General features: G+C 46.6%; 1 long non-coding RNA gene across 1 annotated transcript; it reads right to left on the bottom strand.

Annotated features, from left to right (window-relative positions):
- Positions 1–1,061: 1,061 nt before the first annotated feature.
- LOC144106624 (uncharacterized) lies at positions 1,062–1,586 on the bottom strand. Its single transcript, XR_013309071.1, has 3 exons — positions 1,444–1,586; positions 1,202–1,372; positions 1,062–1,122 (listed from the first exon to the last, which is right to left on the bottom strand). It is a non-coding gene; the product is annotated as an uncharacterized LOC144106624 (long non-coding RNA).
- Between the last annotated feature and the right edge of the window lie 14,663 nt (positions 1,587–16,249).

Here is a 16,249-nt window from a genome sequence, read left to right as displayed (position 1 = left end):
TGCACAGGGTGGAAAGCGTGTGATCTGCCAGGAAACACTGAGGCGGCCCCGAGAAGGGCCTTTATTAAGGTTGACAGCCGTTTTGTGCCTCTTCACTTGTCAGCGACGACACAGCGTGTGCGGTCCCCATGGTTTTGCCCCAGCTGTCGAAGCAAACCTCGGGCACGACCTTCGACATCTGATGTTTTTATTTAAAAAACACATGGACCAAAGTCGTGCTGTATGCAGTGCGATCGCCATGTGGTTCCACTGAAGGCGAACAATCATCCACCTAGCCCGGCTCTTTGGACAGATTCAGGAAACGACTGAAAGGAACAAAAGTAACGAGCAAACAAGTTAGAACGCAAAGAAACGAAGGCGCTCTGCGCTAATGCTGTAGCGAGGCCTAATATGTAAAATTTTACGGCTGGCGTCGATTTCTACAAAGCGCGGGTAGTCGCTACGGAAATAAACAAAGGCGCACTGGAGCTGGGTAAGTCTGCAGCTACAAGCACGAGTTTTTTGTCTCTACCGCCGATTTCCACACCGCGCGATCGTCATAACTTTTCTTGGACTTGCTGTTGAAGCTGACAGCGATCATAAAAATTAAGGCCGCCGACTGTAGTGACAGAGGCTTGCCATTGAAAGGAACAAAGCCGTGCACTTTGTCAACCAGGCAACGAGGCCTAGCACGAGTTTTAGATCCGACTTGGACAAAGCGCGAGACGGCGAGCGCTTCTAACGCTTGCCGACGCAAAGAAACAAAGGCGCGCTGCGCTGGGATAATGCTGTAGCGAGGTCTAATATGTAAATTTTCACGGCTGCCGTCGATTTCGACAAAGCGCGAGAAGTCTCTAAGGAATTAAACAAAGCTGCACTGCACTGGGTGAATGCTGGACACTTAGGCCAGGCGCGATTTCCACAATGCGCGAGTCGGAACTTCTGGACTTACCGTTACAGCTGATAGCGATCCTAAAGGGCAGATTGTAGTGGCAGAATTATCGTGGCCACTTTTACCCTGGACTTGCCACTGCAAAGGAACAAAGGCGCACTGGGGTCGATGTCCTGACGTCTCGCCACGTGGTATCGGTCCGCGGCAAATAAGGACAGCATCGGCTCGCCAGAAGCATCCAGGAAACGATGCTGCAAAAAAAAGTTACAAGCGCCGCAATTTGGCGAGTTCTGCACGAGAAAACTTGCGAAAACGTTGTTCAACCCTTACCTCGTGATTGAGAACGTGCACGCCCGACAAGCGCTTCATCGTGGCTGTCAGACGGCGGTTCAGATGGCGACGCCGGCGGTCCTCAAACCGCACCTTATGTGGGTCGTCGTAATGGAGTTGCAAAATTTTGAACACCAGCACGACGTGCTCCTGCAGCAGGAAAACGAGGTCCTGGAATGCGTAAGGCATGTAGGTAAGCGGTACAGCACTTCATGAAGCGAAATTTGAGATAAAATGCGTACCTTTATGTCGCTGGCGATTTCTCGCGGGTCAGCGCCTTTTGGGGGTCGTCGCAATGTCGTGGAAGCAAGAACTGTACAGAAATTTCAGCTGGCTGCGCCGACGAGCGCACCACGCAAAAAAAAAAAAAAAGCCATACCTGGACAGCTTCCAAAACACGCGCGCCGCCCCCTACGCTCACGAAGAGAATGCCCGCAGACCACGCACGCCCGGCGGCCGGCCGGCCGGCCCTAGCGATTCCCTAGGCACTCTAGGGACAGGCCGAGACATGCGTGGCGACCCCACATCCGGTTGAGAATGAGGGCGAAGCGAAAAAACGTCACGCAGAAACGCATCCCACCGACCAATCGGCGTTTCCAGCCCACCGACCCGCAAACGCTTCTGAGGTTTCAGTAGTTTCAGCATCGTTGCGGTCGCGCCGTGTTCGGAGGCGCGCTGGTACTTCATGCCGCGGCGGGGCGGCGCGCCCGTCGCTACCGAGATCCGACGAGAGCACCCGCCAGCCACCATACCGCCGTCGCCGCACGTTTCGTCACCCTAGGGATTTATCTCCAGATCTAGAGATTTTCTCTTCGCTTTAGGGATTTAGCATCTTTTTGTAAAATCTAGGGATTTTGAGGCCTTATAATTCGTATCTGATTATACTGCGCTTCGAACAGTAAAAACTATGTAAAATCCTAGTTACTGCTCCTCTATTTTTGGTGTTGTGCCAAGCCGATAGATGGCGACAGCAGTTCTGCAACGCGAAATAATCGGCTGCTGCACAGAGAGGAGAAACGAAACCCCGCCGCGGTGGCTCAGTGGTTAGGGCGCTCGACTACTGATCCGGAGTTCCCGCGTTCGAACCCGACCGCGGCGGCTGCGTTTTTATGGAGGAAAAACGCTAAGGCGCCCGTGTGCTGTGCGATGTCAGTGCACGTTAAAGATCCGGAGCCCTCCACTACGGCACCTATTCTTCCTTTCTTCTTTCACTCCCTCCTTTATCCCATCCCTTACGGCGCGGTTCAGGTGTCCAAAGATATATGAGACAGATACTGCGCCATTTCCTTTCCCCCAAAAACCAATTATTATTATTATAAACCATATGACTTTCAATCTGTTCAATCGTGCGTGTCATCACTGGAGCTACGAGTGACTGCTGCTCTACGAAAGAAAAAAGTTGAGTTTTGACTTGTGTTGTCTGGATAAACGCGCTACGTTTACACTCACCGCGTACCTTATCCGTTCAAACGTGCTGCATGTCAGATGGCAACTTCTGGACCGGGAGACTTTGAGGAAGGTGAGCCAAGCAAAAATAAACCGAAAGCATACGACCAAAAATATTTGACAAAATGGGAGGCGGATCCAAAGTTCGGAGGCTGGTTGTCAGCCAGTAAAAAAGGGCCCTTGTTCTTTTCCTGCAAAGCATGCATATCCGATTACAAAGGGGGAAAATCCGAAGTTGACCGCCACCTTGCGAGCTCCAAACACAAAAAAAGCGCTGCGTGCTTGCAATCGACCCGCGCGCTGACTTCCATGCCTTCAATAAGTGGGCAAACTCAAGTAGACAAATCTGTCAAAGAGGCTGAAATAAGACTTGCGGCGTTTATCACGGAACACAATCTACCCTTTAATGCCATGGGGCATTTAGTTGATGTTGTCAAAGCGTCGTGTGACGACTCGCAGATTGCAAAGAACTTAAGTTGCCGCCGGACAAAGTGCGCTGCCATCATAAAGAATGTGCTTGGAGAGGTGAGTCGCGAAGCGCTCTGTGAGCTTTTGCGCAAACAGAAGTTTTCCCTTCTAGTCGACGAATCCACTGACAAGGCAACGGTGAAGCATCTGTCCCTCGTCTCCCGAGTAATGAACGTCGACGGCGGCATAATGGATGCGTTTTTGGACTTAGTACCACTCAGTGATGCGACTGCCAGCTCTCTCTGCACTAGCCTGAAGGCAGTGTTCTGTGCTGCTAAAATTCCGTAGGACAAAAATTTGATTGATTCTGCAGCCGACGGTGCGAACGTGATGATGGGTGCACATCATTCCGTCGCGTCGCTGCTACAGGCAGAAATTCCAGGCCTCTTAATTCATTATGAATTGCGTTTGTCTTTAGTTCCATCTGTGCGCCTCGTATGCATGTAAAACACTTCCGAGAGGAGTTGAGGATCTGGCACGCGATGTTTTCAACTATTTTTTGTCGCCGAAGCAGACATCTGCCTTCCAAGAATTCCAGAAGCTTGCAGATCGAGGTGAAACCACACAAGCTGTTGAACCCAACCCCAACCAGGTGGCTGACTCTACAAGTTGTTGTGACACGCTTACTTGAGCAGATGCCTGCCCTGATTTTGTTTTTCAAAAAAGCCGCCACTGACGACCGCCTGCTTGCTGCAGAAGCCATTCTGGAAAAACTGATTGACCCGTCAACGAAACTGTGCCTCGAGTTCTTTGAGTATTTCCTGCCTTTTTTCACTAACCTAAATAAGGAAATGCAGTCGGAAGAAACTAGAATCCACTTGCTCCATGAAAAAGTTTCGGCCATGCTGAAATGCATACTTGAATGCTACATCAAGCGGGACTACTTGGAGGCCACAGCGTTGTCCGATGTGCGGTACAAAGACCCAGCCAAGTTCCTGCCATTGGAAGAAATTTACCTGGGAGCAAAGCCAACTGCCGCACAAGCCGGTAACACGCACGGCTTAAACGATAATCAGGATCACAACTTTCGGCTGCGGTGTTTAGAGTTTTTTATTGAAGCAGCTCATCAGATCTACCTGTGGTTCCTCTAAAAAGTGAACAGATGAAACACCTTCGAGTCGTAGACCCGAAAGTTGTCCTGGGAAAGACAGTGCCATCATCGCGTCGCTTGCGGTCTCCTTTCCTCTGATAGTGAAAGAAAACGAAGTGAATGAACTGGACAGGGAATGGCGACTTCTCCGCAACATGGAGCTGAGCGACTACGCTGACTTGACTGCGAGCCAGTTCTGGCACAAATTTCTCAAATGAAAAAAGGAGACGGTTCACAAGAGTACCCCCTGCTGTCAAGTTTTATGAAGAACCTTTTGTGCCTGCCACACTCCATCGCCGCTGTCGAACGCGTGTTTTCGCAAGTCAACTTGCTGAAAACCAAGCAGAGAAACAGATTGTCAACAGAAGCGTTGTGCGGTTTGCTGCACGCAAAAAGAGCCTTGATGGACAGCTGCTGTTACAAGTTCAAGATCACTCCTTCTCATTTGAAGAGGATGAACAAAGATATGTACGATGATTAAGAATTTAAGATTGTGTGCGCGTCTAATTCCTTGTTCGTGTGCCATATAATAATTCTAGAGAGTTAAGAAAGATATATCTTAAAGCGTCAGCATCGACACTGCACGCGCGATTACGTTATTTCTGAATACAGTATCATCTGCATCGTACGTGTTTTTATGTTATTGAAGAAAGTGCTTCGATCTGTGCAGCTTGTTTTTTTAAAGAAAAGCATTCTCCACGTTTGCTAGACAGCTTCGTTTCAACGTGCTGCTAAATTCCAAAACAACATATATATTCTCAGTTTTAAGGAATCATTTTCTGATTTTGTAATTACCAACTCTACGTCTGAATCACTGCTATCACTACTTGCAAGACTACATTTTTGAGGATGTCAAGTCATCGTGATGTCATTTCTTAGTCGCTCCAACTATACTGTTTGACAATCTTTGATTGAAACTTTGATAAATAAAGTACTGGGCGGTGAGGTACGCCATTTCACCGCTTCTGAGTGTTCTGTTTGAGGCGAGAAGGGAACTTTCACGAAGTCAAACGTGTTCGTCTTTCTGTCTGCATCTTAAAAAGACTGTTAATGTTGTCTGAACAAAATACTTTGATGCGTTAAGGGGGCTTAGCAAACAATGCCAGCTCTTTCAACTTGGGATGAACTCTATGCTATTTACAAAGGGCTGCAAGCGTTCTGTGCGCGTAAAGATGAGTCTGCTGAAGGAACAGCTCAAAAGGCGGTGCGGTGAAACAGGAGTCGTTTGCTCGAATTTTACTTCAGATAGAGGGGGAGTCAGGAGAGCGTCGTTGCTGACTCCCCCTTTAGGGAGCCTACATACATGCCGCCTGCCGCCTGGCTTAGGGTGGTGACATCTCTCCCAGTGTTGCCGAAAACGGCCGCTAAACATGACGGGCAGCCATGTTGTTCCCCTTGAAGAGAGCATCCCCGGCTTTCAGTGGCGTGGTCGCTGGGGCGATCTACAACATTAGTTTATATTCTAGTTTATCGGCGTTTCTTTCGAAGTTAGTACCAACAGATGACGCCGTTCCGACGACATAGAGCAGTTCTCAGCGACGGTGCATTACACTCCGAACGGGTCTCTCCTCTGCGCGCGTCATCGCGCCAAAAGGCAGCGCTTATCAATTACGTAAAAAGGGTTCCTCCTCACGATGAGCACTAACCGAGCTTAGGTGTTGGGCGTTCAGAATTTAATGTTATGACGGTAATCAAAAGATTACGCAGGCCCACTTTTTAATGCTTATCAATTACTTGGTTCATGCGCGGCCTGTACAGAATGTGGCCGTAGTGGCTGTGTAGCTTATGTCGGGCATAATCGCCGCAAGTGTTCTATCGTTGGATAGCTTATGTCGAGTATAATTGCACCGGACTATTTGTAGGTCTCAATTAATTACCGGTAAATAGTTAATTATAATGTAATTGAAATTTACGCTACATCACTAAGTCGCTGGATAGCTTATGTTGAGTACAATTGCACTGAACTAATCTTGTCTTACCGACCATTAATTAGATAACCGTGATTAAAAATCAATCGTTATGCTCCATCATCAAGCTATATATCGTTGGATAGCTTATGTCGAGTATAATTCCACCGGAGTAATCGCAGGTCTTAATTACCATTAATTATTTATTTGATTTAAAATTGAACCTAATGCTATAGCATCGTCATATATCGTTGAAAGGTCTCGATGAGTAGAATCGAAAATGTAACGGTAAACCGAGCTAACGCTGGTCTATGTAGGTTCAAAATAAAACCACGCAACAGAAGCAAAACAGTAGCACCTAATGCTTATGCATTCACAGCACTGGAAGAGACTTAAGTGCCCCAGTAGTTCTATTACCGACATCACAATGGCATTTGCGTGTGCAATGTACCATTAGTTTGTGCATTTTGCTCTTCTGTGAGCAATTACACATGCTCTACGCAATGAGCTATGCAACCCCATACTAGCACACTGTAGCTTCAGCAAAAGGTATAAACATACTTAAAAAAATTTAGGGAATCTTGAGGCTGATGTTAACAAATTAAGATCGAGTGTTGTAAGCGTCTTAGTTTTGTACAGATTGCCATTGAGTTAACATTAAAGCAGTGCTTCATTTCACATTGCCTACTATTTTTCCACGTGTGCTGAGAAACTAACTTACACAGGGTGTTCAGTAGGAGGCTCAAATGTTCAGAGTGTAACATGAGACTTGCTGGAATGGAATCAGAGAAAGAGGAGCAATACAAACAATGGGACAAGTGAGAAAACCTAAAATCAAGAAACCAAATGACATTTTCAGATGCCTTCGTGTAAACATTCAAGAAGCTTCTTTTATTGCCGACACACTTCTGGCAACTGTCAATTAAAGGGAAGGTGCTCATATTCTTTCTCAAGCAAACTGACAGAATATATAAGCATCCGCAGCCAGCTAAAGTGCATATGAAATTACATTCTTCCATTATCAGCATCTGTGAAACCAGTGAAATTTTTGTACACATATCAGTCACTCCTGTAAAACATATCTGGTGCGCACACTGATGGTGTAATTGCAAACAGGCTTATTATTTTTAAACATTGACAGAAGTAAAGCAGCTTCGTTGCTCAATGAACACTTCTACATAAAACAAAATATACTGATAGCCATGAACAAATTGCATGAGTGCAGTACAGAGGACACAATAAATGGGCTAAATTAGCAGGACTAGTAATGCAAACAACTCAAATGATAATGAGAAACACCACGGCAACTCTGTGGGAGCGTATGTTTTACAGCCCCTAAATAATGCAAGGCATGGTAGTGATGCTCCAGCCACAAAAATAAGACTGTTACGCACTTCACAAAAGACTTGAAACAGTGGTTTACACATTTGCATCTAGTTCCAACACTTGCTCTAAAAAAACTTCACCTTTGATGAACACACTAGTGGCACGCACTGTAAATCAGTTTGCTATTTCCAAATGCTGACTGAAGCAAAGCAGCTTCATTGGTTAGTGCACACAATCTGCAAGCAACAGCTTGCTACAGAGAGGTGACATAAAAATATGCTGAAAGATGTGAACAATTTACAGGCGAGCAAAGTACACACGACATACACAGTGAAAGTGTCAGAGTGCTATATTCGGGTACAACCCAAGGAAGTAGTGGCAGATGCCCCCCGACCGTTTCCCTCCAGCCAATAGCAGTGACCGATTTTCATGACAACGCGGTCAATCCGATTAAGCCACGGTTAACTGCCGTTCATCTGCCACTCCCAGCGATGCAACTTCCCAGCATTAAACATGGTGTCATGAAAATCGGTTGGCGCCATTGGCTGGATAGAATTCTTTAAGGACATCTCCCCTATTTTCTTGAGTTGTGTCAAACTATAGAAAAACAACGAAAGCAAGGCCAAATCATTAACTAGCTGACTGCAAGCATCTAAGCATATGATGTTACCATCCTTCTCAGAGTTCAGACCAGGTTTGTTGCGGCACATGTTTTGCTAGACATTCCATCCACCCTCTGTGCATGCTGCTGTCGTAGATGGATCCTCAGTCTTGTCCTCACATATTTTGTCAGGAGGACCTTCCCTGCCTGAGCATGATGTGTTTCACAGCAACCTAAGTTCAACTTGACAGCCTGGCACAGGGCATTCAGAATGCTAGCAAATGGGGTTTTGAGCACCATGATTTCCTTCATATCTGCAAAAGTCTTAAACTGCTCCTCACATTCTATAAGGACATTAATCACTGCTTGCGTTGGATAAATGAGGTTCTCAGAATTTTTCACGTACTCTTTAAGCTTAATAAGATTGCTATACTGATTTGTAGCATCTCCAACAAGGGCATTTTTGCAGTCACTACAGTTACCAATGGACTTCATGACAGACTTTACCAGGAATCCTCCTAGATAAGCAAGAATGTCACATTCTGCTTCTGTGAGAGCACACACAAACAGGTTTTCTAGCTCTTCAGGCTCTTGGTTTTGTCCTTCATGTCTCTGGATAGTTGGGTCAAGGAGGTCAGCTAGATGCAAGCTGTCATCAACCTCGTAGCTAGAATTTGTAGGTGTGTGCATGAACTGTCCAACACAAATCAGCTTCAGTGCACACTTAACGTCGTATGCACTAGGGACCGGCTTCTTGAGTCTCAACACAGAGAATATGTTTTCGAGACAATCTTGTACGAGCCGGCCAAGAAGCACATACTTGTAGCTTTGGTTGTCCAAGAGGTCTTGCGACAGGCTGAGAGCAACAGTGGTCGATGCCAGAAGGCCAGCTTGTGAAGGCTTCCAATGTGCCGTTGCTCCCATTTTCATTTGACGGAAAGTGCTGCACGTCAGTTCCAAAAGCGCAGTGGCCTCTTTATGCTTTGAAGGATCTATATCGCTCAGAGCAACAACCGGATGTCTGGCCGACATAAGGGTGTACCACCTGCTCACGAGGTTAAAAAACCACGCTGTAGCCTCTGCTTCGGGGGGCAAAATTTTTTGTTGGATTAAATATCGGATAGCAGCAGGAGCCTCACGGAACAATTGCACAGCAATGTTCACTTTCATGGTAGTGAAATGTCCACTGCTGATGTGGATTTCCGACAGCCTATTTGCAATCTTCAGCTCACTTTGACAGTCGTACTTCAACACTGCTTCAACATGCTCCACCTTGACAGTGCCAGAAGGAAGACTTTGTTCCTAAACAGTTTCTTCATCCAGAGTGAATTCTCCCACTCGGAGTAGTTGGGCACGGATGTTCTTCAAGACGTGGGCGGGGTCAGCCATAAAGAATAGTTGCCTGCCACGGAGGTGCGGGTGCGGAATACAGCAGACAGTCTGTGAGTTTCTGTGGTTGGACAAGCCAAGCAGGCGCCAAACTGCACGGTTGGCAGCTCCCATGTCACTTGTGACAACAAGCACTCTAAGCGAGATTTGAAAACAAAGCTCAATCAAGTGGAACACAATGTCCTTCAAAATAGAGCCATCTATCGACCTTCCAGTGAAGTGATAGGCGATAACCTGTTTCCATCTCGTGTTCACGCCACCAACCATGAACACAAGAGCATGGTTGGCAACATCTGTAGCGGACTCCGGCAATGTAGTGCTCCCAAAAAAGCAATCAAGCGAGCGATCGTGGTCAAATCCTTGGGAGATTTCCATCTCATCCATGAAGAGCACACAGTCTTTTTCTATGTCTTGCATTGTGGCTACTTTGGATTTCAGGACATTAAAAACTTCATGAAGAACTCCAGGCAAAAATTTAATATTTTGAAGCCTTCGTATTAATGTCCTATTGCATGGCAGTGGATATGATAATGATCTTAATAATTCATAGCCTGCTGTTCCACATGCGTGCTTTATTTGAAGGGCCTCTCGAATAGTCTTCTCAGACCACTTAAGGCCCTTCGTAGTTTTCACCGTCAAAGCCCTTCTCTGGTCGTGTTTGAGGAACGGTAATTGTTCCAAGGTTATCATTTTTTGTTGTGGCGACTGTGACTTCTTTACAAGACTGCGCAGTTTTCTCTTTGTTTGCTCGTGAAGCCTCTGTAGGTTTCTGTACTTTTGGGCCAAGTCCTTATTTCTCTTTCTCAGCTCAGCATTCTGTCTTTGAAGAGACAAGTCAGTTGAAGCCGTACTTGAACCAAGTGTGAATGCAGCTTGAGGTATTTCTTTACTTGATCGCTCATTACTATGCTGTGACCTTTCAGCGCTTAAGGATTCGGCCTCCATGGGTGAAGCTGCGGGCAGAGGAAGTCGACTTGCATCAGTGGAATCTTCCCCACTGGCTTTATCTGTTCTCAGAAAGGAATGGGCAACGCTGTCTGCATAGATAACAGTGTCGACAGCTTTGGGCGGCAGCAAGGTGGTTGTTAAAGGTAGATCATACCCTGGTACCTGAGCACATTGTAGTGGACTGACAGTGTCCTGGGAACTCATGCTGTCACTCACAGCCGAGTCTTGTGTTTGTTTGGCTGTTGATGCGAAGACAGGCTCTAGAGCAGCACTACCACATGGTTCATTTCCGGTGGGGTCAAGTACTGGGCTTTGCGTTGGCGTGGCCGGACGAAAGCAAGACTGCTTCTTCGGAGGCTTCCGGTGTTTCGGGATGGCTGAAATAAAAAATTCAGTCAATAGGGTAGCACTACACTCAAGAACTGCAGAAATTCTGCATTTACAGAAGAGCAACCTAGTACCTGCATAAAACTTCCAAATAAACTTCAGGAGTAGTAATATCAGTTGGGTTTTAAGATCCCAAAGCTGTACTGGGGGGCTTTAGATTTCTTACCGCCAGTGCATATTTAACAGCGTCGGAAAGCATGCTACAACTGGCAATGATTCAGTCGTGCAAAATTGTGCTCAACAGCAGGTTGTGTTAGCAGCTGAGGTACCATTGATGCAACTAGAATTACTAATCGTCCTGAATTTTGCCATTTTAGCTTCTGTGCCAGGTGACATAGAACAAATGAGACAGCACAGTATGCAGTCTGCTTTAGGATATTTGTTTGATTCTAGACGCCCCCTTTCTCGCAGGCGTCGGGTGAATTATAAAGAAAAAACGATGCTATACAAAGTATAAACACACTATAGGTGGCCTTGTGCTCTTTGAATACAAGGCTATATCTGTGTGTTACGTTTTGGATCTTAGTATCATATATATGAGTGCATTCAATGTGTAGAGAAGATAAACAGTAGTCCCTTAGGGAAGCAGTGGGTGTTCAAGAAAAGCAAATATAGTAGGGGTAGGCAGAGAGTTAGGTGGCAAAAGTTTTGTTTAGTGCCATACTTTATACCTTTATGGCTTACACGAAAGATTTCAATTGTCATTCATTCATTTTTTTTTCAATCTACAGTGAAAAATGAGCCAGAGGTAATGCAGAAGCCGTTAATACACGGCTTAAGGTGATTTTATGTTTGAAGGTGCTGTTCGAATGCATGATCCTACAATAACGTGCAATATACATATTTTTTTATGCCCGCGATTTAGTTTTACAAGAAATGAATTGCATGGATCCCAACAAATTTCTAGCTAGGGATCTAGATGCTGATGCAAACATGTGCTGTAGGAATGCTTGGATATAAAAGCCATATCAATAGACCAAGAAGTTTGTGTGGATAATGTGGCCACAGATGGCACAGGAACCGGTTAAAGGGAAGTCAGTAGGATAGGCTTCGTCCTGCTATGGACCTTGAAATGCTGATGGTGATGAACCTTTCTTTGCAGCCTTCTAAAAGCAGATGAGCGCACATTTTTGAGCTTGCACAAAGCAACCACAGCACTACCGTAGACGTGTAGACAAATTTCTTTGCAAACATTTCATATGAATGAGGCAGAGTTGTATTTAAGAGATGGATCAAAATTAGAAGCTTACCTCGATAAGTAAAAAGTGTGGGAACCGCATCTGGCCTTAGCTTCTTTAAGCCATCCTGTCTGTTTTGCTCGAAACTTGTTTCTTCAAAATGTGCCTGAAATGAATGGCAGCAAGTACTTCATAAGCATCAAGAAGTATATTCATACCTGCACATAACTGTGACAAATGCTGCAAACCGGAACATGACTAGCGTTACAACTACAGAGCTGTTTCTACCTGCTGTAATGTTTTCACATGCTGTCTTTTACCAGGCTATAGTGCCAAGCTAAAAAAACTGGATAAGGGCTTCCTAAAGGCTTCATATGCATGCCAGTAACCGGGCATATACAAAATGTGTTCTTTTAGTCTGATCTTGGGTTTCCAATCTTTTTCTACCGAATAGCGTCGTACAGCAGAACGGTGCCTAGATAACCAGACCTGACTGAAAATAAGTTCCTCCGACCACAGCGCTCACGAAACAGCGAACGCGTACAATGTCAGAGAGATGTAGAAATTTATTTTCACTACCTCAGTCATGTTCTCTGACATGAGTCTTGGCGCATGTATTACAGCGCAAACAAGGAAGCGGGCGCCAATATATCGTGAGTGCACTCGCGTGAGAATTACAGTCAGCGAGGGCGAATGCGAACCGTTGCTTCTCGCCCTTGGTGCTCGAGACACGCCGCCAGCGCATCTAAAAACTAACGAGAAGATTGCACCCACGCCCGCAATGCGTAGCCTGTTATCAAACCCACGCCGCGCACGCCGTTCGAGGCGGCCGTGGTTTAATTATCGTAAACGTGAAGCACAGTACACCAAACATAACAAGCGAGCAGGTAACAAAAGAGAAAAAGGTACGGTACTCACAGAACATATGCGAGAAGCAGCAGTGGGTTCCCAGCAGTCTCGCTTTACTTGTGCCAGCCAACGTTTTCTTCGGTTGGAGTCAGCCGGGAAACGAAACATCCGTGTGCCCTTCCTGCAGTGGCTCGAGCACTGCGGAACGCAACACCCGGGCATTGCTGCTGCGTAAGCTTCCTGGCGCACTTAGTGCAACAACCGACAACATATGACTGTCCCACTCAACGATGAACGGCGATGAAGACGCAACTGCTGCAGCAGCTAATGCGCGCCTATGCACGGCGGGGAACAAGATGGCGCGGCGTCTTCCCGTAACCATGACAACACACGCGCTGGCAACATGGGTCTTAGCGGGAGGCGGCATGTGCTGTGTCAAAGGAAGTCACCACCCTAAGCCGGGAGGGGGCGCGACATGTAGGCTCCCTAGCTGCAGCAGCTAATGCGCGCCTATGCACGGCGGGGAACAAGATGGCGCGGCGTCTTCCCGTAACCATGACAACACACGCGCTGGCAACATGGGTCTTAGCGGGAGGCGGCATGTGCTGTGTCAAAGGAAGTCACCACCCTAAGCCGGGAGGGGGCGCGACATGTAGGCTCCCTACTCCCCCTTTATCTGGTGGTGCCTTCTGTGGACCTTCTATGCAAGGTAACTCTACAAAAAATTAAGAACAAAGCGACAGTTGCGGCTAACACACAGTTATTTATCTCTGATGAAATGTACAAGACATGTAATAAAGCGTGAACAGCGTGGAGACTTTGTTAAAGCTGTAATCGCCACATTAACGTTCTAAAAGCTAGGGATTTTTCTTCAATCTAGAGATTTTTCGGGGTTCATTTTAGGGATAAAACGTTGACCTGAGTTGGCATCACTGCGTCGCCTACAGGCAGGTACAGGCACGTGTTCCCGCAGCGTCTGTGGTGTGCTGGTTTTAAATTGTTTGGGATTGCTACGCACCGACGTGGCCATGCCACAGTGATGTCCAAACAACAAAGACACTGTTTCGCACCTGGATGCAAAGCAGGGTATGTTTCGGCCCGCAAACAAGGGAAGAAGGCGTCTCTCTTCGCTGTTCCCGTCGACGATGAACGACGCAGGGCCTGGGAGCGCGCAATTCCTCGTGCTGAGAAGCCGTTGGAGAAGAACTGCGTTGTGTGCGAGGCTCATTTCAACGAGAGATTCATCGTCCGTAGCTTCAAGCATGTCGTCAACGGCGAGTCTGTGGAACACTGGCAGACGATGCGATTCCCACGATATTTCCAAATGTGCCTGCTTACCTCACAAAAAAGCTGCCTCTAAAAAGAAAGACAGTGTCGTCCAATGGACGGGCAACTTCAAAGCGAAGAAAGGTTGACTCCATTCACGACGAACCGCTGAGTGCTGAAACCGACGTTCTGTCAAGTTCGAACTGTAGCGGCGGCTACAATATCTTGGAGGGTATGACGCAAGACGACCTTCCAAGTAAGTACTGGGCGAAACACGTAATCCCAAACGATACGGACGTTGTGGCGTTCTCAGTGTGTGCTTCAAGTGGTGGAACTCTGTGCTTTGAAAAGTTACTTTTGTGTTCAAGTAATGCCTCAACCTTTCATTGCTCGGCATATGTACAGGGTGTTCTTGTAAAAACAGTGGATGTCGACAGCATTAGTGATGTTAAGGACCTCCTGTTCGAAATGGATGCCATGATTCCTTGCGAGGGGTTTGAAATGGAAACAGGAATGCAAAGTGGGCAAATAAAAACAAAGCACAGACTCCATGGAGGCAAGCTGCACAGCCTCACGTGTTGTGGGACAGTGCAAAATAGAAGCCGATGCTTGCAGTGCAAATACCTTCGTAAGCTGTTGATAAATCAGGCATACTATAAGCGTACAAGAGCGAGAAAGGCAAGAGGTAACCTCACACAGAAGCTAACGCGAAAAAATGCGCAGCTGTGATGGCAAAAGCGCAGCATTGCAAAGTTGAGTGAGACCATGGAAAAGATGAAGCAGGACAACGAAGCTATAAGCAGCTCTAGTTTTGAAGAGAAGTTGCAAAGCCTGCCAAAAAAGCAGCAAGTGCAGGTACGTGAATGCTTTGAAGCATCTAAAAGGAGAAAAACCAATGGAATGGTATTTCAGCAAGAGTGGATCCTTGAATGCATTGTGATGAATATGAAAAGCCCCCGTCTTTACGAGCACATTCGTAAGCTCAAGATCATGGTTGTGCCAAGCCCTTCGTGCCTGCGTACTTATGTCCGCAAATATAGAAGTGGTTTTGGCTTTAATGAAGAAGTGCTCACGGCTGTTGCAGAGAAAGCACGCACTATTGATCTGTATCACCGACACGGCGGCATACTCGTGGATGAAATGAAACTGTCTGAAAACTTGACTGTAGACAGCAAAGGGCAAGTCCAAGGGTTCGTTGACCTCGGCAAGTACACCTCACCAGGGCAAGAAGGTGCTCAATGTGACCATGGCCTTGTAATTTTCTTTCAGCCATTCACAGGCACATGGAAACAAATTCTCGGTGCGTTTGGTGCACGAAGCAATGTAAAGGCAGATGTTCTGGCCAAAATCATTGTTGACGCTGTGATTTGTGCCGAGAAATCGGGGCTCTTCGTGGATTTTGTGACATGCGACGGGCCTGTGTGGAACCGCAGCATGTGGAAAATTTTTGGCGTAAGTGGGAAGCTCGAAAAGACAGTGTGCAAAGTAAAGCACCCAGTGGATCCAAGCCGGTATTTGCATTTTTTGTCAGATTTCCCCCACCTGGTGAAATGTGTGCGTAACGCTGTAACCTCCAAAGGGCTGTTAACACCAGATGGTCGAGTTGGCAACGAATATGTAAAGGAGGCCTGCAAATGCGACACTTCAAGTTCAGTGACACTCAGGGCAATGCCACACGTCACCATGGCTGTTTGTCAGCCTAATGGCTTCAAAAAAATGCGGGTCAACTTGGCATTCACCTTCTTCAGTGATGAAGTTTTAAGGGGCCTGTATGTCTACAACCGCCAAGTGGAACACTGCTATGGCAATGGCTGTACCAAGGCTACTTCTGCATTTGTCTCTATGGTGAGAGACTTCATCGATGCCATGACATCGAGATACTCAAAGCGAGGTTTAAGACCAGACAGTAAAGAAGTAGCAAGCATCAAATGCTTTCTGGAGTTTTTAGCGACCTGGGAAAAAACTTTGCCTAAGCAGGGTGGGTTCTTGAGCGAATCAACAGCCGAAGGACTCCGTGTTACTCGTACCAGCACACTTTCCATCCTGCTCTATGTCACGAAAACCGTGGGGTTTAAGTACTTGATGACTTCTCGTTTGAGCCAAGACGCGCTTGAAAACCTCTTCGGGATACTGAGGCAAATGTCTGGCTCTAACGATCACCCTGCACCGACATAATTTTTGATATCTCTGAAT

This window comes from Amblyomma americanum, chromosome 1, assembly GCF_052857255.1.
Source record: "Amblyomma americanum isolate KBUSLIRL-KWMA chromosome 1, ASM5285725v1, whole genome shotgun sequence".
Taxonomy (NCBI): Eukaryota; Metazoa; Arthropoda; class Arachnida; order Ixodida; family Ixodidae; genus Amblyomma; species Amblyomma americanum.
Note: the sequence above shows the minus strand (reverse complement) of the source record. Positions and strands in the feature narration are given on the sequence as shown.